This window comes from Dasypus novemcinctus, chromosome 31 (assembly GCF_030445035.2).
Source record: "Dasypus novemcinctus isolate mDasNov1 chromosome 31, mDasNov1.1.hap2, whole genome shotgun sequence".
Classification (NCBI taxonomy): domain Eukaryota; kingdom Metazoa; phylum Chordata; class Mammalia; order Cingulata; family Dasypodidae; genus Dasypus; species Dasypus novemcinctus.
The window spans coordinates 16,665,228-16,670,583 of record NC_080703.1 but is presented as its reverse complement, the minus strand read 5'-3'; the positions used below and the strand labels follow the sequence as shown (position 1 = coordinate 16,670,583).

Sequence of the window (5,356 nt, the reverse complement as noted above, 5' to 3'; positions counted from 1 at the left end):
GAAAAAAAAATCCATCCAAGAATACTCTACCCAGCTAAACTAGCATTCAAAAATGATGGAGAGTTCAAAATATTCACAGATAAACAAAAATTGAAAGAGAATGCCAAAAAGAACCCTGCCCTTCAAGAAATACTAAAGGGAGTTCTGCAGAAAGGAAAAAACAGGACAGGAAGAGTTGGAGGAGAGTGTAAGAGCAACGAACAAGACAAAAAGAGAAGGAAAAAAACAAACAAAATATGACAAACACAAGTCCAATCAAAATATGGCTAACATAAATAATTCCTTGAAAGTAATAACACTGAATGTCAACAGATTAAACTCACCTATCAAAAGATTCAGACTGGGACATTGGATAAGGAAATATGACCCATCTATATGCTGTCTACAAGAAACACATCTTAGACCCAGGGATTCATGTAGGTTGAAAGTGAATGGTTAGAAAACAATCTTACAAGCAAACAATAACCAAAAACAGGCAGGAGTAGCTATATTAATATCAGACAAAATAGACTTTAAATGTGAAATAATTGTGAGAGACAAAGAAGGCTACTACATATTAGTGAAAGGGACAATCTCTCAAGAAGAATGAATAATCATAAATATTTATGCTCCTAACAAGGGTGCCTCCAAATACATGAGGCAAACACTGGAAAAACTAAGTGAAAGAGTAGATGCCTCTACAATTATAGTGGGAGATTTTAATACACCATGACCAACTTTGGATAGAACATCTCAAAAGAGAAACACTAAAGAAACAAAAACTTTAAACAGTATATTAGAGGAGTTGGATCTAATAGACATATACAGATCATTACACCCGAATACAGCAAGATATACATTTTTCTCAAGTGCACACGGATCATTCTCCAAGATGGACCATATGCTAGGCCACAAAGAAAGGCTCAGTGAATTCAGAAAGATCAAAATCATAAAAAATAATATCTCTGACCACAGTGGAGTGAAGCCATATTTCACACCAAGATATGGAAATTAAACAGCACACTCTTAGAAAAACAGTGGGTCAAAGAGGAAATCTCAAAAGAAATTAATAACTACCTTGAAACTAATGAAAATGATAACACAACATACAAAACTTATGGGGTGCAGCAAAAGCAGTACTGAGAGGGAAATTTATAGCCATAAATTCATACATCCAAAAAGAAGAAAGAGCAAAAATTGAAGAACTACCTGCACATTTGGAGGAATTAGTTAAAAAAAAAACAACAAAGTAACCCCACAGGAAGAAGAAAGAAAGAAAGAACAAAGATAAGAGCAGAACTAAATGAAATAGAAAATAGGAAAGCACTTGAAAGGATAAACAAAACCAAGAAGCTGGTTCTTTGAGAATATCAATAAAATTGACAAACCCTTAGCTAGACTAACAAAGAAAAAGAGAGAGAAGATGCAAATACACAAAATACGAAATGAGAAGGGAGATATCACCACTGACCCCACAGAAATAAAGATTATCATGAGAGGATACTTTGAAAACCTATATTTCAACAAAAATGACAATTCAGAGGAAATGGACAAATTCCTAGAAACACATAAGCAGTCTATATTGATGAAAGAATAAATTGATGATCTCAACAAGCCAATCACAAGTAAAGAGATAGAATCAGTCATTAAAAACCTCCCAACTAAGAAGAATCCAGGGCCAGATGGCTTCACAGGTGAATTCTAGAGAACATTCCAGAAAGAACTAATGCCAATCCTGTTGAAACTCTCCCAAAAAATCAAAACAGAAGGAACATTACCTAACTCCTTCTATGATGCCAACATTACCCTAGTACCAAAGCCAAACAAAGAAACGACACCACAAGAAAGGAAAATTACAGACCAATCTCTCTAATGAACCTAGATGCAAAAATCCTCAACAAAATAGTTGCTAACTGTATTGCACAACACATTAAGCAAATTATATACCATAACCAAGTGAGATTCATTCCGGGTATGCAAGGATGGTTCAACATAAGCAAATCAATCAATGTAATAAACCATATAAGCAGATTAAAGGGAAAAAATCACGATTATATCTATAGATGCAGAAAAAGAATTGGACAAAATACAGCACCCTTTCTTGATAAAAACACTCCAAAAGATCAGAATACAAGGAAATTTTTTGTACATGATAAAGAGTATATATGAAAAATCCACAACCAACATCTTTTACAATGGTGAAATCCTAAAATCCTTCCCTCTAAGATCAGGAATGAGACAAGGATGCCCAATCTCACCCCTTCTATTTAACATTGTCTTAGAAGTACTTGCTCGAGCACTGAGGCAAGAACCAGATACAAAAGGCATTCAAATTGGAAAGGAAGAAGTCAAAATTTCATTATTTGCAGATGACATGATCCTATACATAGAAAACCCTTAGTAGTCTACAACAAGGCTTCCAGAACTCATAAATGAGTTTAGTGAAGTTGCAGGTTATAAGATGAATGTGCAAAAATCAGTAGTATTTCTATATACAAATAATGAGCAAGCTCAGGAGGAAATCAAGAAAAAAATACATTTACAATAGTAAATAAAAACATCAGATACCTGGGAATAAACTTAACTAAAGATGTAAAAAACTTATACACAGAAAACTACATAAGACTGTTCAAGGAAATCAAAGAAGACCTAAATAAATGAAAGAATATTCCCTGTTCATGGATAGGAAGACTAAATATTATCAAGATGTCTATCCTACCAAAACTGATCTACACATTCAATGCAATCCCAATAAAAATCAACACAGCATTCTTTAAGGAATTAGGAAAACTCACTATGAAATTTATTTGGAAAGGAAAGAGGCCCTGAATAGCTAAAGATATATTGAAAAAGAAAAATGAGTCATGTCCCTGCAGCCCTGCCACCGACCACCCTCTGGCAGCAGCTCTGGCGCCTCCTTGGGCCAGCAGTCCTCCGGCAGAGGGAGCGAGGTGGGCAGTGGTGGTGCCAGCATTGTGGGCTGCAGGACCTCCTCGGGGGGTGGCCCTGGCACCCAAGTGCTAGGAGAACATTTCCGCTGCTGCATCAAGGCCACAAGTCTTATAATTCAGCAAGATTTGGAATTCCTGGAGAATTGCCTTCCTGAAAAGCTCAAAGAAATCTCTTTAAATTCTGTTTCTTAGTTTTCCATTTTGTTGTGTTTCAGTGGAACATCAAGAAACCATTGGGAAACGGACTTTGGCCCAGTGGTTAGGGCGTCCGTCTACCATATGGGAGGTCCGCGGTTCAAACCCCAGGCTTCCTTGAGCCCGTGTGGAGCTGGCCATGCGCAGTGCTGATGCGCGCAAGGAGTGCCGTGCCACGCAAGGGTGTCCCCCGCGTGAGAGCCCCACGCGCAAGGAGTGCGCCCGTGAGGAAAGCCGCCCAGCGTGAAAAGAAAGTGCAGCCTGCCCAGGAATGGCGCCGCCCACACTTCCCGTGCGGCTGACGACAACAGAAGCGGACAATGAAACAAGACGCAGCAAATAGACACCAAGAACAGACAACCGGGGGGGGGGGGGGAATTAAATAAATAAATAAATCTTTAAAAAAAAAAAAAAGAAACCATGAACAACTTCAGTAATGAGGAGTTTGACTGCCATTTCCTTGATGAAGGTTTTACTGCCAAGGACATTCTGGACCAAAAAATTAATGAAGTTTCTTCTGATGATGATAAAGATGCCTTCTATGTTGTGGACCTTGGAGACATTCTAAAGAAACATCTGAGATGGTTAAAAGTTCTTCCTCGTGTCACCCCCTTCTTTGCAGTCAAATGTAATGACAATAAAGCCACAGTGAAGACCCTGGCTTCCATAGGGATAGGATTTGATTGTGCTAGCAAGACTGAAATCCAGTTGGTACAGAGTCTTGGGGTGCTGCCACAGAGGATAATCTACGCAAACCCTTGTAAACAAGTGTCTCAAATTAAGTATGCTGCCAATAATGGAGTTGAGATGATGACTTTTGACAGTGAGGTTGAGTTGATGAAAGTGGCCAGGGCACATCCAAAGGCAAAAGTTGGTTTTGTGGATTGCCACCAATGACTCCAAAGCAGTCTGCCACTCAGTGTTAAATTTGGAGCCACACACAAAATCAGCAGGCTTCTTTTGGAATGGGCTTAAGAGCTTGATATCGATGTCATTGATGTCAGCTTCCATGTGGGAAGTGGCTATACTGATCCTGAAACTTTTGTGCAGGCCATCTCTGATGCCCGCTGTGTCTTTGACATGGGAGCTGAGGTTGGTTTCAGCATGTATCTGCTTGATATTGATGATGGCTTTCCCAGAACTGATGATGTGAAACTTACATTTGGAGAGATAACCAGTGTCATTAATCCAGCATTAGACAAGTATTTCCCATTAGATTCTGGAGTGAGAATCATAGCTGAACCAGGCCGATATTATGTTGCTTCAGCTTTCACACTTGCAGTGAATATCATTGCCAAAAAAAAATTGTATTTAAGGAACACAGGCTCTGATGATGAAGATGAATCGAGTGAACAAACCTTTATGTATTATGTGAATGACAGAGTATATGGATCATTTAATTGTGTCCTTTATGGTCATGAGCATGTAAAGCCTCTTCTGCAGAAGAGATGCAAACCAGATGAGAAATATTACTCATCTAGCATATGGGGACCCACGTGTGATGGCCTTGATCGGATCGTTGAGTGCTGTGGCCTGCCGGAAATGCACGTGGGTGACTGGATGCTGTTTGAGAACATGGGGGCTTACACTGTGGCTACTGCTTCCACTTTCAATGGGTTCCAGAGGCCAACCATCTACTATGTGATGTCAGGGCCTGCATGGCAAGTCATGCAACAAATCGAGATCGGGGGGTTTCCACCCAAAGTAGAGGAGCAAGACGCCAGTGCTCTGTCTTTTTCCTGTGCTTGGGAAAGTGGGATGAAGCGCCACCCGGCCACTTGTGCTCCAGCTAGTATTAATGTGTAAATACCATTTTTGTAGCTGCTAACTGTGAGTTTAGCTTGAATGGGGGGTCATTTAACTTAATTACTGCTAGTTTTGAAATGTCCTTCTAAGAGTAGGATTGGCACAGAAACAGCAATAAGGAAGACTAGGAGATGGGGTTACACTTATCTGTGTTCCTATGGAAAGTAGTTGATTATTTTGTTTTATATGGATTTTTTTAAAAGATGTATTTATTTATTTAATCCCCCCTCCCCCGGTTGTCTGTTCTCTGTGTCTATTTGCTGCGTCTTGTTTCTTTGTCCGCTTCTGTTGTTGTCAGCAGCACGAGAAGTGTGGGTGGTGCCATTCCTGGTCAGGCTGCACTTTCTTTTGGGCTGGGCAGCTCTCCTTATAGGGCGCACGCCTTGTGCGTAGGGCTCCCCTATGCGGGGGACACCCCTGTGTGG

At 40.0% G+C, this 5,356-nt stretch overlaps 1 pseudogene; it reads left to right on the top strand.

The window, feature by feature from the left end:
- Positions 1–3,543: 3,543 nt before the first annotated feature.
- LOC131277049 (ornithine decarboxylase pseudogene) lies at positions 3,544–4,954 on the top strand (annotated as a pseudogene).
- The last annotated feature ends 402 nt before the right edge of the window (positions 4,955–5,356 follow it).